This window comes from Schistocerca piceifrons, chromosome 2, assembly GCF_021461385.2.
Source record: "Schistocerca piceifrons isolate TAMUIC-IGC-003096 chromosome 2, iqSchPice1.1, whole genome shotgun sequence".
Classification (NCBI taxonomy): domain Eukaryota; kingdom Metazoa; phylum Arthropoda; class Insecta; order Orthoptera; family Acrididae; genus Schistocerca; species Schistocerca piceifrons.
Window position 1 is genome coordinate 37,852,323 of NC_060139.1, and position 13,622 is coordinate 37,865,944.

Consider the following 13,622-nt stretch of genomic DNA (forward strand, 5'->3'; position numbering starts at 1 on the left):
CCATCCAGGCCGTGCTCACCATAGCCCTGATCAGTAAATACATTTTGGGCACAAAGGAAGCTCCATGGACTGATGACATTATCCAAGCATTTGAGTCCCTCAAGTCCAATACTCACATTGGCACACCTGGAACCTAATGTCCACATTTTTGTCACTGACAATGCAAGCAATAAATTAATAAGTATGATTTTTGTAACAGGGATATTACTGAACCTCTCTGATTTTTCTCAAAAAAAAAAAAAAATAAATAAAAAAAATAAATAAATAAATAAAAATAAAAAAAATCACCCAGGCATAAAGGCCGCTACTAAGCTGTTTACTGAACAATTTGTCTAGCAGGGAGTTAAGAATGATTTTCATCCCTGGATAACAGAGAAATAAAGTTGGATAACATGCACAGCCCTTCTAGGACAGTTCAGCATCACCAAAGGATGCCTACATCATGTAGACACCGAAATCATCCCAGGGCTTTTGATATATACTCTGTCACTGATTGGGTCATGAGATGAGTTCAAGCTGTTCCTCTACCTGATATTGTCACTCATTCAATTGCACACACCTTTGTTAACTCTAGGTTTTTTCATTTTGGTTGCCCTTCATCCTTAACCACTGACCAGGGCCACCAATTTGAATACTCACTGTTCTTGAAACATTATGAGCTGCGTTGAGAAGTCCTACACCACTGCCTACCATCCACAGAGTAACACTGTCATCAAACATTGACACTGCACCTGTGTGGCAGCACTTGTGTCCTGGTGGTTCCTGGTCAGAGGCACCACCATGAGTCCTCCTAATAATATGTGCTACCCACAGAGAGGACTTACAAGCATCACTTGTTGACATCCTCTATGGCAAACCATTCATCCTCCCTCAAATGAATATGAGCTTCCCACTGCAGTCTATTGAGTACATGAACATATTTCACACATTTGTAGTTCTCTGCTGAAACTGCATTCCCTACCATGAGTCTTCAGTCACCAAGATCTCACGTCCTGTGATTATATTATGCTTTGTGATGACTCTGTGCCTCTCTACAGCCCTGTACTCAGACCCTCACAAAGTCATTGACAGGAGACAGAACATACTAGACATTCTACTAAACAGCAAACGCCAAACTGTGTCAATAAATAGGGTAAAACCAGCCTGGACATTAACAGACACTCCACAGTTCTCTGTTCCCACAGCTTTCACCAGCTGCACTCAACAACGCTCCTCCATGAGACACAATGCTTGGGGTGTGTGAAGACTTCACCTCCCAGTGTGACACCTCCCTCCTAACTCCTTTACCCCCTCTTGATGCAGAGTTTACCATCAGCATCACAAGTATCAGTCCAGATGACCTCTCCATTGAGGCTTGAGTCAGCACTGTCTTTGCTTTTGCTGTCCTTCTGCTGACCCAAAACAATGCCTAAAGATTTCATATACTGGCGAAGAGTTCTCGGGCTTCTAGCCGGGTGGTGGTGTCTTCAAACTGCAACGTTTCGATGAGTGACATACTCATCATCTTCTGGTGAAGTGACTTTGCCAGAAGATGATGAGTATGTCACTTATTGAAACGTCACAGTCTGAAGACACCATCACCCAGCTGGAAGCCCGAGAACTCTTCACCAGCTGTATACGCTGAGAAAGCATACATTCACATTTCATATACTGCTGAAGTCCTTGGAGGTCCTACCAGATGCCAAGCAGGACATCACTGTGGGCAAGCATTCAAGCAACTTCATCTTCTCCACTGTCATGCCTCTCCTTCCACAACTCACAAACATCTCTCCACTCATCAAACCATCCCCCCATCCTCGTGTGGGACAACATGTTCACTCACCAGTGATTTCATCATGGAACACATCTCTGTTCTCTGTTTGTCCTCTGCACTCTACAAAACCCTGAGAGAGCAGGGGGCAGGCTCTGTGGTGAAATTTAACCACAAGAAACACCATCTTCAAGTCTGACATGTAGAATCTTTGATTGAGGATTTTTGATATGTTTGCCTTTGTGCAGTTCTTTTCTTGAATGTTCACGCATTGTACATATGTGCTACAGTAATGTAATAAAAGTATTCTTCAAAGTACATTGTGCTGGTGATTGTTATTCCTTTGCCATACAACTAGAAGAAGAGAGTTACCACAATTTTATTTCTGCATTCAGAGGATTTATGAAAATAAATCAATAGCTGTTCTGCTGAAAGCAAGCCTCACACAAAAAAGGACAGGCATCACAGTTGTAAGCACATTTTGCGTCCCCATGTACAAACGTTCAGATAAATTATATTAGGAGTAGCTAATAAGGTACTGGTACTCATATATTTTATTTTTCAATAATTGAAGACTTCCAGTTCTCAGCCTGATGTCACCCACCAGCCAACTAAAAGGTTTTATACCAGAATCTAAAATTCTATTCTTAACCCTAAAGATGAACATAAATAATCTACATTGAAATTAATATAATAGAGGGAAACATTCCACGTTGGAAAAATATATCTAAAAACAAAGATGATGTAACTTACCAAACGAAAGCGTTGGTATGTTGATAGACACACAAAAAAACACAAACACACACACAAAATTCAAGCTTTCGCAACCCACGGTTGCTTCATCAGGAAAGAGGGAAGGAGAGGGAAAGACGAAAGGATATGGGATTTAAGGGAGAGGGTAAGGAGTCATTCCAATCCCGGGAGCAGAAAGACTTACCTTAGGGGGAAAAAAGGGACAGTTATACCCTCGTACACACACACATATCCATCCGAACATATACAGACACAAGCAGACATATGTAAAGGCAAAGAGTTTGGACAGAGATGTCAGTTGAGGTGGAAGTACAGAGGCAAAGATGTTGTTGAATGACAGGTGAGGTATGAGTGGCGAAAACTTGAAATTAGTGGAGGTTGAGGCCTGGTGGGTAGCGGGAAGAGAGGATATATTGAAGGGCAAGATCCCATCTCCAGAGTTCTGATAGGATGGTTTTAGTGGGAAGTATCCAGATAACCTGGACGGTGTAACACCGTGCCAAGATGTGCTGGCCGTGCACCAAGGCTTGTTTAGCCACAGGGTGATCCTCAATACCAACAAACACTGTCTGCCTGTGTCCATTCATGTGAATGGACAGTTTGTTGCTGGTCATTCTGACATAGAAAGCTTCACAGTGTAGGCAGGTCAGTTGGTAAATCACGTGGGTGCTTCTTCATGATCTGGACTCACAGTGAAGAAGAACTCCAGAATTTCCTCTCCAACCTCAACTCCTTTGGTTCCATCAGATTCACCTGGTCCTACTCCAAATCCCATGCCACTTTCCTTCATGTTGACCTCCATCTGTCCAATGGCCAGCTTCACACATCCGTCCACATCAAACCCACCAACAAGCAACAGTACCTCCATTATGACAGCTGCCACCCATTACATATCAAACAGTCCCTTCCCTACAGCCTAGGTCTTCATGGCAAACGAATCTGCTCCAGTTCTGAATCCCTGAACCATTGCACCAACAACTTGAAAATGGCTTTCGCATCCCACAACTACCCTCCCGACCTTGTACTGAAGCAAATAACCAGAGCCACTTCCTCATCCCCTCAAACCCAGAACCTCCCACAGAAGAGCCACAAAAGTGCCCCACTTGTGACAGGATACTTTCCGGGACTGGATCAGACTCTGAATGTGGCTCTCCAGCAGGGATACGACTTCCTCAAATCCTGCCCTGAAATGAGATCCATCCTTCATGAAATCCTCCCCACTCCACCAAGAGTGTCTTTCTGCCATCCACCTAACCTTCATAACCTCTTGGTTCATCTCTATGAAATCTTCAAACCACCTTCCCTACCCTCTGGCTCCTACCCTTGTTACCGCCCCCAGTGTAAAACCTGTCCCATGCACCCTCCCATCACTACCTACTCCAGTCCTGCAACCCGGAAGGTGTACACAATCAAAGGTAGAGTCACGTGTGAAAGCACCCACGTGATTTACCAACTGACCTGCCTACACTGTGAAGCTTTCTATGTGGGAATGACCAGCAACAAACTGTCCATTCGCATGAATGGACACAGGCAGACAGTGTTTGTTGGTAATGAGGATCACCCTGTGGCTAAACATGCCTTGGTGCATGGCCAGCACATCTTGGCACAGTGTTACACCGTCTGGGTTATCTGGATACTTCCCACTAACACCAACCTATCAGAACTCCGGTGATGGGAACTTGCCCTTCAATATATCCTCTCTTCCCACTACCCACCAGGCCTCAACCTCCACTAATTTCAAGTTGTCGCCACTCATACCTCACCTGTCATTCAACAACATCTTTGCCTCTGTACTTCCGCCTCGACTGAAATCTCTGTCCAAACTCTTTGCCTTTACATATGTCTGCTTGTGTCTGTATATGTTCAGATGGATATGTGTGTGTGTGCGAGTGTATAACTGTCCTTTTTTCCCCCTAAGGTAAGTCTTTCCGCTCCCGGGATTGGAATGACTCCTTACCCTCTCCCTTAAAACCCACATCCTTTCGTCTTTCCCTCTCCTTCCCTCTTTCCTGATGAAGCAACCGTGGGTTGCGAAAGCTTGAATTTTGTGTGTGTGTTTGTGTTTGTTTGTGTGTCTGTCAACATACCAACGCTTTCATTTGGTAAGTTACATCTTTGTTTTTAGATATATTTTTCCTACATTGAAATTATTATTACTTCAACTATTGTGATTGTGAATTTCATCCTAAGCTCATTCTTGTCATGTACTATATTGATGTATAAGTGTAATCATCCTTAAGTCCCTGAAGGAGATTCTGCAAGACATTTAGTTATTGAGATTACACAACATTCTTATTGAACCAATCAGTAAGCTGTGTGCCCAAGAATACAATACCAGTGTCAAATGAAAGTATACAAAATACCCACAGAGTTTCATTTATTATGCAATCATTGATCTCTGCTTCTGGTACCTGTAAATTATCATGTTTATGGAACTGCAGGGTAAGAATCTTTGGTAAGATTAAGAGTTAAGCTGCTTACTGTGAACCAGTTGTAAGCCTGTAGGACCATTCTACTGTCTGTGTCTGATACAGATATGTTGGGTCTCTTAATCTAGATACTTGTATCATGAGTGAAAACACTTTTTAAAAAAGCTCTCCAATGTCTTTGGTAAAGTATTTGTACAAGTCAAGGTCAGGGTAGAGTCAATTACCTAACCATATTAGATACCACATTTAATGTTTCCCCTTTTCAAATTTATATTCATTTTTGTGGTATTATTAATTGTTAATGAGATATTGTGTGTGTCAAAAATAGCTCTATTGTTTAGATTACATTAGATTAGATTCAGTTTTCATTCCATAGACCCAAAAAATGAAATGATTCTCATGGGTATGGAACATGTCAGAAAGTATAAAATAAAAACATAAAACATTTCAATATAATACTTACTACCCTCATCGTTTGTCAGGAGTTAGTCAAAATGTGTTAATACAGTGCAGTAAACTTGAACAGCTAATATTTACAGAATTAACACACTGTCAGAATGAAACAATGTTATGCACTACCAATGATGTGTGTCACTTTGGATCAGAAGAGATTCTCTCTGGTTTAGAGCAGCTAACAGAAGTGGTAAAGGCTACCAGTCTTGCTTACAAGATGAAAGCATAGCTGACCATTTGCAGCATAGTTGACAGGACCAATTGCAGACCTCTGGTACAGAGCTGAGGGGAGGGTCTGAATCAGAGGCTCAGACGGTTCTGCAACCATGTAGGCTGCAGATTCCTCGACTTGCGCTGGAGGGTGGTTGGGTTTCGGGTTCTGCTGAATAGGTCAGGTGTCCACTATATGTAGGAGGCAGCTAAATGGGTAGCATGGGCTGTGTGGCTTGGACTGGGCGATTTTTTAGGTTAGAGGGTCTCGGGAAAACCCAAGAAGGGCTTCAATCACAAAGGGTGCAGGCTGAACACAGGAAGAACGTAGATACAGGAACCATTGGTATAACAGTTGTAAATTGTCATAGCTGTGTTTGGAAAGTACGAGAGCTCCAAGCGCTAGTAGAAAACACTGATGCTCAAATCATTATAGGCACTGAAAGCTGGCTAGACGGATATAAGCTCAGCCAAAATTTTTGTGAAGAACCTAACATTCTTCCAAAAGGACAGGCTAAACACGGTTGGTGGTGGCGTGTTTGTTGCTGTTAGAGGTAGTTTATCTTGTCGCAAAATTGAAGTAGCCTAGATACTTTGTGAGTTAGTATGGGCAGAGGTCACTGTTGGCAACCAGAATAAAATAATAACTGGATCATTTTACCGACCTCCCAATTCAGATGCTACAGTTGCTGAAAGGTTCCGAGAAAACTTGAGTTTGACTTCAAACATGTACCTGACCTATACCATAATAGTTGGTGGTGACTTTAATTTTCCCTCAATATGTTGGCAAAAATACGTGTTCAATTCTGGAGATACATATAAAATATAATCCGAAATTGTGCTTAACACATGCTCTGAAAATTATTTCGAGCAGTTAGTTCATGAGCCCATGCGAATAGTAAACGGTTGTGAAAACACACTTGACCTCTTAGCAACAAATACTCCTGAGTTAATAACGTGTATCAAAACTGATTCAGGGATTAGTGAACACAAGGATGTTGTAGCGAGATTGAATATTGTAATCCCCAAATCCCCAAAAAATAAGCAAAAAATATATCTATTCAAAAAAAGCAGATAAAAATGCACTTGATGCTTTCCTGAGAGACAATCTCCACTCATTCCAAATTAATAATATAAGTGTAGACCAGATGTGGCTTACATTCAAAGAAATAGTCTCGGCAGCATTTGAGACATTTATATCAAATAAATTAACAAACGATGGAGCTGATCCTCCTTGGTACACAAAGTGGTTTAGAACACTGTTGCAGAAACAACGAAACAAACATGCCAAATTTAAACAGACACAAAATCCCCAAGATTGGCGATCTTTTACAGAAACTTGAAATTTAGCGTGGACTTCAATGCGAGATTCTTGCAACAGTTTCCACAACGAAACTCTGTCTCGAAACCTGGCAGAAAATCCAAAGGGATTCTTGTTGTATGTGAAGTATGTTAGTGGCAAGAAACTATCAATGCCTTCTCTGCATGATAACAATGGAGATACAATCCAAGACAGTGCTGCTAAAGGAGAGTTACTAAACACAGCCTTCTGAAATGCCTTCACAACAGAAGACTAAGTAAATATTCCAGAATTCGAATCAAGAACAGCTGCCTACATTTGAAACGTAGAAGTAAATATCCTCAGAGTAGTGAAGCAACTTAAATCACTTAAACTTAATAAAAGCAAGTCTTCTGGTCCAGACTGTATATCAATTAGGTTCCTTTTGGAGTATGCTGATGCATTAGCTCCATACTTAACAATCATATACAACCACTTGCTCGACAAAAGATCTGTACCCAAAGACTGGAAAGTTGCACAGGTCACACCAATATTCAAGAAAGGTAGTAGGAGTGATCCACTAAATTAGAGGCCCATATCATTAACGTCAGTATGCAGCAGGATTCTGGAACATATATTGTGTTCGAACATTATGAGTTACGTCAAAGAAAACTATCTATTGACTCACAGTCAACATGGGGTTAGAAAACATCATTCCTGTGAAGCACAACTAGCTCTTTATTCACATGAAATGTTGAGTGCTATTGATAAGGGATTTCTGATCGATTCCCCATTTCTGGATTTCCGGAAGGCTTTTGACACTGTACCACACAAGCGGCTCATAGTGAAATTGTGTGCTTATGCCTACACTACAGTTATGTGACTGGACTTGTGATTTCCTGTCAGAGAGGTCACACTTCATAGTAATTGATGGAAAGTCATTGTCATGGAAAGTCATTGCAATGTTTGTATCTTTTGCAAACAAAACTAACTTAGCATCTGCCAATGTAACAGATGAGAGGTCATTACTGTATAGAAGAAAAAGCAATTGATCCAAGATGGAACCTTGAGGATCACCACATCTAATTAATTCCCAGTCATATGAAGAGTGACTGCTTACTGCACAGGTATTTCACAATGACACAATTTGTTTCCTGTTAGATAGATAAGACTCAAACCTGAATGAGATTTTCACTCTGCAGTAGAGTGTGCGCTGATATGAAATTTCCTGGCAGATTAAAACTGTGTGCTGGACTGAGACTCGAACTTGGGACCTTTGCCTTTTGCAGCAAGTGCTCTACCATCTGAGCTACCCAAGCGTGACTCACGCACCATACTCACAGCTTTACTTCCACCAGTACCTTGTTTCCTACCTTCCTAACTTTACAGAAGCTCTCCTATGAACTTTGCAGAACTAGCACTCCAGAAAGAAAGGATATTGCGGAGACATGGCTTAGCCACAGCCTGGGGGATGTTTCTAGAATGAAATTTTCATTCTGCAGCAGAGTGTGTGATGATATGAAACTTCCTGGCAGATTAAAACTGTGTGCCGGACTGAGACTCGAACTCGGGACCTTTGCCTTTCACAGGCAAGTGCTCTACCATCTGAGCTACCCAAGCACGCCCTGTACTCACAGGAGCGCTAGTTCTGCAGGTTTCACAGGACAGCTTCTGTGAAGTTTGGAAGGTAGGAGACGAGGTACTGGCAGAAGTAAAGCTGTGGGTATGGGGTGTGAGTCGTGCTTGGGTAGCTCAGAAGATAGAGCTCTTGCCCGCAAAAGGCAAAGGTCCCGAGTTTGAGTCTCAGTCTGACACACAGTTTTAATCTGCCAGGAAGTTTCAAGACTCAAACCATTTCACAGCATTGCCAGTGACTCCACAATATTGTAATTTACTTAAGAGAATGCTGTGGTTCACACAGTCAAAGGCTTTTGACAGCTCACAGAAAATTTATTATCTATTATTATATTTATATTACCTATTATCTTATTTATTATCTAATGAATTAAATACATTCTCACTGTAAGTGTGAATGGCTTTCTCTATATCAGAACCCGCAAGAAATCCAAACTGTAACTTGGACAATATATTATTTGCAGTCAGATGCATAAGGAGATGCTTGAACACAACCTTTTCAAATATACTAATGTTTTAGTTCCCCTACAAAAATGTTTATCTATGCAGTGAGCACAGAAATTGTGTTTCTCTATTCAACCAGAACCAGGTTTGTATTGTCATGTATTGCTTTCTCTGTGATAAACATGTACAGAAACTGAACTAAGCAATTGTTACAAGATTATTGTCAAAAAAGTGCTTCAGTATTCTATTACAAGCCACCTTCTCAAAATATTTTGAGACAGTTGGGAGAAGAAGGATCTATAATTAGAAGTTACATGCTTATGTTTGCTAGATTCATAAAATTATAAGAAAAAAATAGCATAGAATTAAATTTCCCATCTGCTGCATGCCTTTAGTAAATTTCTTCCCATTGTTCATCCAGTAAACTTTCTATGAATACTGTGATTCAATATGGATTTGATTCTGTGTAACTTTTGCCTTCTTAGCTAAACTTGACAGAAGGGATGGTTTGTCCCTCTCTGACCTGACTAAGGAAAAACATTAGCAGGTGTTAGCCATTCTGTGCCACTTATCCAATATTTTCAAATCCAGAGTGCAGAAAACATTGTATGGTGACCCACTGTACCAACAATAAAGATAATTCACAAATTAGTCAGCACTTGTGTAGGGTGTTGCTGGCTGAACAATCTGTAATTTGAGAGAAAGTAGAGATGATGCTCCAAGAAGACATTATTTGGCCTTTGGAGAGTTGTTGGTCCTCTCCTTTGGCCCGTGCAAAGAATAAGGAAGGCACATGATGATTAAGCATTGACTACCAATGACTAAATAAAATCACACAAAATATGTCTACCCATTGGCATACATTGATGACACCCTACACTGCTTGAGAAAAGCAAAGTACCAGTATTTCTCAACTACAGATGTATAGTTAGGCAACTGGTAAACTGAAGTTGATGAATCTGACTGGAAAAAGACTGCGTTCATAACATCTGATACCCTCTATGAGCTTACTCTGGATTATATAATGCCCCAGTAACTTTCATGCACAATATGGACAACTTGATTTGGCACCTTAAATGTAAGATGCATCTTAGCTATCTGGCCGATGCTGTTGGTTTTTGAAGACATTTGATGAACATCTGAATCACCTGGAAATCATGTTGAAGTGTGATCAGACTGCAGGTCTCTGTCTGAATCTGAGAAAGTTCCTCATTGTCACCCAAGATATAAAGATCTTGGGACACTTACTTGATGACAATACAGTCTATCCCAATGCAAAGAAAATAAGAGGTGTCACAGATTTTCTGACTCCTCAGCACATTTTTGGTATGCGAAATGGTTTTGGACTTCCATACAAAGGCACATCCTTCTCCAGAACTAATGAAAGAGGGTGCAAAATTTTTCTGAAATGAGATGCAAGAAAGACATTTCTTTACTCTTATGGATGTGCTAACCTCTTCTCCAGTCCTAGCATTTGTAACACTTACATCGATTACAAGTAGGTTTATATTATGTAACTTTGTATCTGTGATTATGAAGTGTTTATTCTTTGTCAGTTAAGGTCATTGATTTGTGACAGGAAATTTAAAGTCTGGTGACAGGAAATTTAAAGTTTGTAATGTACGAGGGGCATTTTAAAAGTCCACGCAAAGTCCAAGAGATGGCACCACCCGCACATATCAAGGTAATGTTTACCTGTTTAGTTAGTAGCATCTTTGGAAAGACTGCACATGAAGTTTCAGCCATATTGGTCTATTTCTTTGTGTTTGGCATTTGTGTGAATCAAGGAAGTCGAGTGATTGTCAAAAAATGGACGAAGAAGAATTTCGTGTGGTGATTAAACATTACTTTATGAAAAGCAAAACGCCTCAGGAGACTCCCAAAGAGAAGCATAATAAGTGTTACAGTGACTCTGCACCTTTGATTAGAACATTTTATAAGTGATTTTAAAATTTTTGGAGTGGTCAAATGGGCACAAGTGATGCTGAACATTCTGGACGCCCTGTGGAGGTTACGACTCCAGATATCATTGATAAAATCCATGATATGGTGATGGATGACAGAAGAGTTAAGGTGCATGATATTGCTAGTGCAGTGGTCATTTCGAATGAATGGGTACATAATATTCTGCATAAACATTTGGGCATGGGAAAGCTATCTGCAAGATGGGTTCTGCGATTGCTCACGCTTGACCAAAAATGGAATAGTGTGAAGTGTTCCAAGGATGGTTTGCAGCTGTTCAGGAAGAATCCGGAGGACTTTAAGTGTCGTTTTGTCACTGTGGATGAAACATGGATACATCATTATACTCCTGAGACCAAACAACAGTCTAAACAATGGATTACCTACGGAGAAACTGCACCAAAAAAGGCGAAGACCATTCCTTTGGCCGGAAAGGTTATGGCGCCTGCCTTGTGATTTGCTTGGGATAATCCTCAATGGCTATCTTGAAAAGGGTAAAACTATTACAGGTGCATAATATTCATCATTATTGTACCGTTTGAAAACCATGCTGCTAGAAAAACACCGGCAATTGAACCACAAAAAGTACTTTTCCATCATGACAATGCACCAGCACACATCTCAGCAGTTGTGGTAGCAAAATTATTGGAAATAGGATTCCAGATCGTTTCAAATTCCCCTATTCTGCAGATCTGTCTCCCTCGGACTACTATTTTTCCCCTATTTGAAGAAATGGCTGGCGGGACAAAGATTTTGTTCAAACAAGGAGGTCATTGTAGCAGCTAATAGCTATTTTGCAGACTTGGACAATTCCTATTATTCGGAAGGGATCAACAAATTAGAACAGCATTGGATGAAGTGTTTAAGTCTAAAAGGCGACTACGTTGAAAAATAAAAAAAGGTTTACCGCAAACACTTAAGTAGTTTTTGTGTTTGCACGGACTTTTCAAATGCCCCTCGTATGTATGGAAAAAGATAAATAATTGCTCAAAATAATGAAATTTTATAATAGGTGTAAGTTTATGAGATAAACAACGTGAAATGGAAGCTGGTTCATGCTTAGGGCACTTGTATAGTAAAATGTAAAAGATGTGAAGTCCCTCCACAACGGAAGTGGTATGGTGCAATGAAAAAGGTGGCTTTGGCAGTCAAACTGAACGGCTCGTTGGCATGAATGGTACGCAGTCAGTGGCTAGCTGTTGCACGGTACACATCGACAGTGCCAAGAGAGGCAATTGGGGGGAGCTTTGCATGGAATTTGGCCTCAGATGTGGATTTGGCTGTTGCTTTGTACTCTCGGTAAAAAGAATGGCTCTAATACATTAAAAATCTGTTGCCAAGAAGAAATTTTATAGAGCATTCAAACATCAAGAGCTGTGAGTACATTAGCCACCACGTCGCTTGCCACCACAACTTTGCCACTGCTCCATCAACCTCATGCATACAGATATGGATCACAACATGAACCAGTTAATTTCTGTGAGTGATTTTAATAATAATCCAAATGCTATAAATCTGTGTTTGGAAATGTATCTTTTATATTGATCATGAACCTATGCATGGTCCTCTCCTAAGTGTTTATAAAACTGAGTATCCTGTTTCAAGTGAACTAGTGATTTAAGTCAAACATGCAAGGATCAGCAAGAGCTGAAGTTAGTTAGAATTTTGCTAAAGTGCTCTCACTTTATTGCAAAGTATCATTTTGCAAAAATTCAGTGCAAGACTGTTTAAATGTTACTGTCTAAAATAACTGCTTCACTTGTAATAAAAAAGGCACGTGAGTTAAAATTATTTAAAACATAATTTAGTCTTGATTACTATCATGAATGATTTTTTTTAAGTTAATTGAGCTCAATGTTGAATAATTTGCCTTGAAAAGTAAAACATAAACTATCCCAAGTGAAGTTAAGGATTGACTGTTTAAATTAAATTTTGCTACTGACATAATGATAGAGTTTGACGAGTTATACTATACCAGTTTATGGGTCCCCAGCATATTCTTCTCATATTAGAAAGATAATTGGAATATTATTGCTGCTAAGGAAAACAAATATAAGCAGAGGGATATGAATAGTGTAATTGTGTTATCATTTATCTTTATTTGTGGTTTTTACATGCCAGTTAAGACAGAGGACCCTCAGGTCCATCTTTAGTCCTGCATTTCTTGCATTAACATTTCAGTACTGGTTCAAGTAATGATCTTGAGTGTAACTGTTATTAGTACCTAAGTTTGGTAGAATTTTTGCTTTCTGCAATTACTATTGGCAACTGCAGCCACCCACAGCTTAGAGTGCCCTGTGTCTGCTTGCATCCTGTGTGCTATACAGAGGGAAATATTAATGAAATTAACTTCAATAACTAACGTTCAATTTTCTTAAACATATATTTCCAAAGTCATTTGCCTAATTGGGCTGGCAACCATTTATTACTTCATTCATCTATGAATTTTACTACTTTCATTAACGCCAAAGTTAAAGCCTGTTTAGTTTTCTGTTAATTGCAATATCTTCTATATTACAGTCCAATACCTTTATCCATTAGATACACAAGCAGTCGAAATCCCTAAATCCTCTCAGAGGATAACATTAGCTTGTTTCACAGCAAGTTAGTGTTATATATGGCTTTTCCTTTGACAGAACTTGAGGTTAGGTTGTTAGGGATGAGTGGCATATAACGAAGCTAGTGTTATACATTGTATAACAAAAAT